A 6,284-nucleotide genomic window follows, 5' to 3' on the forward strand; every position below is an offset into this window, starting at 1 on the left:
TGTCAGAACATTCAAACACACATTAATGTGAGTATTAAGCATGAAGTTATTGTAAATGTGGGTTATTTTTTGACAGTGCTTTTAATTTCGATTTATAACGTGTACTTTTCAGCAGTTTTAATTATGTTATAAATGTATAATATATATATATATATATATATATATATATATATATATATATATATATATATATATATATATATATACATTATATATAAATGGAGAATAGAGAATGATTCTAATTTAGGCCTGTAGTTGATTCGTTTTGATGTGTTGATTCCACAGTATATTTGTAGTTTATGCCTGCAGGGGTTAATATGCAGGTTGCAACACATTAACATTTCGAACTGCTTCACTGTGGTGTAAAATTCTTTCTTAAAGTGACTGATGAGGAGACTGAAAATGTATTAGGTTGGAAATGCTACATGCTTAGTTTTATGTAAACAGACCCCCCAGTATGTAATGTGAATGCCTTATAAAATGTTCTGTAGTATTGTAAGATGATTTCGAGATGTGTGTACAGTGTGTAGTAAGCTTAGTTTTGTAGCTAACTGCTCCTGCAAACGTCGTCACGTTAAGTAGTTTTTTTCATGAAATTCAGTCTCAGACGGTAGTTTTGTAAGTGTGGGTAACTAATAGTAACATTCTGTAACAGTAGGAAATGTGTTCTAAACGTTGTTAAGAGTTTTAGCCAGCCAGTAGTGAGTGTATGGTCAGGGGAAAGATACCATATTCAAACTAGTTCACATCGCTGGTCACACTAGTGTGTCGTGGTACCGCCATATTGTTATGCGCTGCGGTTAAGTGTAAGTGGAGGAGAGAGTGTTACGTTCAAAAAATGTGTAGAAAGATGTATGTGTATTGCATGCTAGTGTTACGGTTCATGTTAGCAGAAATATAATGTAATGTGTTAATAGGTGTGTTGGGTTATGTTATTTTGTTACATATTAGTATTTTGAACTAAATCAATTTTGATTATGTGGAAGATCTGTTCAATTATTTTGATGTCATGTGTACTTATTTTCTGTAAGGGAGAATGCTTATATATTGTATATTGTCAGTTGGTTATGCCATTTGTTGTTTATTTGTGAAATGTTTAGTATTAGTTTAACATGCACTTTAAGTTGAGATTTGAAGATATGTGGCTGGAACTGTATGTGTCAGAAATAAACGAGCTCTGGCTTGAGCAAGACGCTAACTTTGGTTCTCTCTCTATTAATCCACAGTGGCTACACAGTGGGTCCGAGCCTGTGTAACCTTTGCTGCCGGTCCAGATTACCCCTAGGTCTGGCACTGGTAACAAAAACTTAATTAAATTGCGTATGAAGCTTGATTACGACTTCACTGGGAAGAGGAGCAGTGCCAAAAAAGCCTGGATGTGGGTTATGTTCCAGTATGCATGGAAAAATAAAGTCAAACACCAAGTCAAATTTCCAAAAAACGGGACAATCTAAAAAGAAAATATAAGGTATGTACAAAATTAATGCATGTATTTATTTCATTTAGTGTGAATTTTCTTCTTGCTAGTTTAATAGAGAATAGATTTATTTTATTTTAGGAGCTCCACTGTCCTCCTACTAGAACTGGTTTTCTGTCATGCATGAGGCTATTGGAGGGAGGCCGTCTATTGAGCCTCTCATCCTGATAGACTCATGCGATGCAGAAGTCACTAGTCATGTGATGCAGAAATCACTAGCTGTTCTGCTGTGTCCAAAGACCCTGGCTTGCCACCATCCATATCTGTGGAGGAAAGGGAGGAGGAGGACTCAACGTCCTGGCACAGGCAGCTTGCAGGAGGAAAGACCCTGTACTTCTTCTGGGCCCCCGCCACCTAAAAAGAAAAGATCGAACAGAGAGCTAAATTTTCTAGAGAAGGAGCCTGAAAAAGAGAAGGAACGCACGAGTTAATGCAATCTACTTTTTTTAATAGGTTTCTTGACCTCTTTGAACAGTTGATTAAAGTTTAACACAATCTCTGTTTTTGCTTTGAGATTTTTTTTGGTGTGCCATTATTTGCCTTAATCGATGTTTTATGGTAAACACAGCTGCCTGATGAGTACAAAAAAAGTAAAAAAAATAATAAAATATCTGCGTAATTGGCAAACATGTTTATTTACATTAAACTATTTTATTTATTGATAATGTGGGTATTGCAAATAATTGAATGCATGAGGCTAAAGACATGGGGATTTTTTTTATCCATACACAATCTGAACCTCAACATTGTGTGGAGCAACATTCGTCTTTATGTATCTACAAATAATCATGCTCATTTAACTCCACCGGATACACCTGAGGAGCTGAGAGTTTTGCTGCCAGTTATCACGCCAGCCATTCCTCTCACTGGACAGGGTGGAAGTAAACCGACATCATCCACAACTTCAGGGGCTTTTTAAGGGAAAATGATGTCTCCTTTTGTCAGGCAAATGTTATGCAGAACTGCACACGCCACGATAACTGTCGGGGCAAAGGTGTGGTCCACCTCAAGAGACTTGAAAAGCAGGGACCTACAGTGTGTTTTCATCATACCAATGACCCGCTCAATTATGAAGCGAGCTTTGGCGTGGTTGTGATTGAAGCGGGCCTGCGCTCTCCCTTGCACTGGCTCCCGGTATGGAGTAATGATGGCCACAGGATGGATGATGCAGGGGTAGCCTCCATCCCCCAAAAGGAAGTATCCTTGTGGAGGATACAATGCCTGTTTATAGATCTTGCAGTTTCTCAGAACTCTAGTGTCGTGGACAGAACCAGGGGGCTGTTCCATAAACCAAGATTAGAGTATAAGTCAGGCTTATTTCGGTTAGTCAGGCTTATTTTTGGTAGATTCGGTTTCATAAATCAAACTTAAAAAAGTTCAAACTCAGTTACCCCGGCAACTTATGGTGGCAAATTAACCTGGTCCGGGGCAGGCTTACTGTCAGGCTAAGTCTGAGTTCGGGCTTAACGAGCATACCATTTATACTCACCTGCTGGTATTTCGATGTCATTTTATTTTACTTAACCACTATTAATACAATTTTTTTTTAAATAAATAAATAAAGAAGGAAATGTACTTTACTAATAAATGTAAGAAATTATAAGGTATAAATACACTAAGAAATGTTAAAAACTTGTGTGTTTAATAGGTGAGTTTGGTTAATGAGTTTGGTAATTAATTAATTAAAAGTATATAAATAGGGAGCTGAACTCGTTTCCAAACTTAACCATGGCGTGTCCTTTCATAGATGAGGTGGTGGATGAGGGAGCTATAGTCTTGCGGAGGGCATTTCAAAGAGAGAGAACTTTCAGAGACAGGTCAGACCCATTGGCTTTTAATGACAGCTACCTGTATGAGCGATACAGGTTCTCAAGAGATGGGATTGCATATATTTGTAGATTACTAAGCCCATACATTGCAAATAATACACGCCGCAACAGAGCGCTCACAGTCCCACAGACTGTGCATTGCACTTCGCTTTTTTGCCAGTGGAACATTTTTGTACACAGTTGGAGATGCAGAGAATATCAGCAAAGCATCAGTTTGCCGCTCTGTACGAACTGTGTACCTTTCTTTAAAAAGACCACTCAATGTGTTCATCACATTCCCTGGCCACAAAGCTATTCGTACCATTAAACATGTTTTCCTAGGTTTCCCAAATGTTATCGTTGCATTGGACTGCACCCATGTGCTTATTAAGTGTCCGTCTGGTCCACATGAAGCGGACTTTGTGAATAGGAAATCAGTACACAGCATCACTGTACAGGTACGGTCCCACTGAGATGATATCGAAGGCTATGCTCTAGCACTGAGTGTTCTGTACTAAGCTGGGCACCAGTGTTTAGTTCATTGCAATTAAAATGTAGTGACCTACAGGTTTAATTTATTTTAGATGATTAGTGATGCAGATTGCATCATCACAAATGTAGAGGCCAAATGGCCATGCTCTGTTCATGACTCCAGAATCCTTAGAGCCTCATCTCTCTACCAGCAACTAGCAAGAGGCATGCTAGTAATCACTTAAATCGCAAAAAGTCTTAAAAAAAGAAGAAGAAGAAGAAGAAGAAACTACATTATATATCTATATATATTCATTCTGTCTATGCAGGAGAATTCTCAGGAGTTTTGCTGGGAGACAAGGGATACCCATGCCTGCCTTACCTCTTGACTCCCTATCAGGAGCCCCAGACAGAGGCACAGCACCGCTACAACATTGCCCATGCACACACAAGAGCTCGTGTAGAGATGGCATTTGGGCTGATAAAGTCAAGGTTTCAGTGCCTGAAGCACCTCAGAGTGACTCCACCTAGGGCATGTGACATTGTAGTTGCTTGTGTAGTGCTCCATAACGTTGCTTGTCTGAGGAGAGAGAGGCAACCAATGATGGTTCAAGAGGAAGACTGGGGCAATGAAGCAGTTTTGGAAGAAAACGAAACAGCCAGACTTATACGAGACACATGCAAATAATTATTTTGCTTAATATGGTCTAAACCATGTGTAGCCTTTAAAATTTTCCACTGGCCCCTCAACTTTCTCCTTAGTTGAACAAACACACAGAAGTCAAAGTATTTAATGTGATCTGTCTTTATTCAGAGTGAATCTGCCTGTAAGGGGTGAAAACACACAAATAAATGTTGTGGAAAGTGATCAAAAAGGTAATGTTTTTATTTGTATTTTCCTTTTTTAAAAATGGTAGTTCTACTTGCATTTTTCTGTAGCTGTTGAATTTCCAGCTCCAACTTCCTCATCTTCAGTTTTTTATACTGGATGTCGATATCAATCGCTTCCATTTGTTTAAGGAGGTAGCGTTTATACACTCCTTTTATGTTTTCTGGGTTCTGTAGAAACATAGATTTAAGTTATTTCATTGAATACTCTTGTCACATTGTTTTCATTTCTTAATACTCACTTTGTCACATGTGGTCCCAGACTGAGAGGGCTCTAGAACAGTGTCAGCATCCTGAAAACACATTTTGATCATTTTATCACACAAGTACACTTTTTAATATTCAATACAGTATAGCATGGAACCTGTGAGTACCTCAGGCCTCGTTGAACATACAGACACAGTCTCCTTATCCTCCTCAACTGATGGACCTTCTCCCTGTGACCACTGATTAAACTCAGTTAAACTCATTAGCTTACATGACTGATTTAAAAGGTCTCATACTCACAGGCAACATGATGTCTGGTGGATCCATAAAGCATACAGAATGTTGATAAAAAAAAATATATATTTTTTTTATACCAAAATGCACCATTACAGTAGCACAAGTACCTCTACGTGACATTACTGCTATGATGTACTTAGGCTTACCATGCCTAAGGAAGGAGGTAATCAGTTAGTCATGAATGAGTATTGATAATAAAACACACACACACCTTTTATATACTCACTCCTTATACTACGTGATATGATTTTAGATGATGTCCCCCCCTCTATTCCCTCAAGGACGGGCCTCCCTTTATTAATTTCCAAAGCCAGTTCCTCTGCAGGAGTGAAGCTGGCTGGCGGTGGCCCTCCCCCAGTGCCAGCAACTTTGCCAGCTTCTTTTTGGTCGCTGCAATTAAAAAAGTAATAAAAAAAAAAACGTGAATAGTTGTAACTTCAACCTGGCATTGATTACATATGTACATACCATTAGATTTACTTACCATTCTGAACTATATTTTTATATTTTATTTTCACCTGCTGCCAAGTTCCTTTTCGAGGGAACTCGCGATGCGTCAACGACGCTTTGGGAACGCTCCCAGCGTGAATGCGTCTGAAGCATCTATGTCAACTAGTCCAATGGAAGGAATGAATGTCACGGGCGGGTGACGTCATGACCAGGAAGTGATAAAAGAGCATCCGGTGCAAACCGGCATTAGCTTCTGTTGCCTCAGCAAGCGATCTGTGTCAAACTGTCTGTTATATTTACTGTTGTCTGTCTGATATATATATTTATGGAAACTAAACAATTGCACAAACTCTGTGTTCTCCCTGCTCGCGCTATTTAACGAGTAGGGACACACACGAGCTTTGTGTGATGTGTTTGGGAGTAGAGCATGCGGTATCAGCCTCCGAGGGGGCTGATTGCCAACATTGTGAGAAGCTTTCGCTTCGCATGCTCCGCTCCCGCCTGTCACTTTTCGAGGAAAGTGGCCGGGCTCGCAATTCTCAGGGTGACAGGTCCCGCGTCTGCCGAGGCAGCGCGGAGAATGCATTCCTGTGGATCGCGAATAGGATCTCTTTACGGGGTTGGAGACGGGTCCGCGGATCTTATCTCCTCCCTTTCCACGAGGGATCCAGTGCTCTCTCGCCGGT

General features: G+C 39.8%; 1 long non-coding RNA gene across 1 annotated transcript; it reads right to left on the bottom strand.

Annotated features, from left to right (window-relative positions):
• Window positions 1-4,638: 4,638 nt before the first annotated feature.
• LOC143703932 (uncharacterized) lies at window positions 4,639-5,494 on the bottom strand. The gene is made up of 3 exons (XR_013191487.1): window positions 5,360-5,494; window positions 4,887-4,937; window positions 4,639-4,815 (listed from the first exon to the last, which is right to left on the bottom strand). It is a non-coding gene; the product is annotated as an uncharacterized LOC143703932 (long non-coding RNA).
• Window positions 5,495-6,284: the final 790 nt, after the last annotated feature.

This window comes from Siphateles boraxobius, unplaced genomic scaffold, assembly GCF_051911475.1.
Source record: "Siphateles boraxobius isolate OS27281-9 unplaced genomic scaffold, OSU_SipBor_1 39, whole genome shotgun sequence".
Lineage (NCBI taxonomy): Eukaryota > Metazoa > Chordata > Actinopteri > Cypriniformes > Leuciscidae > Siphateles > Siphateles boraxobius.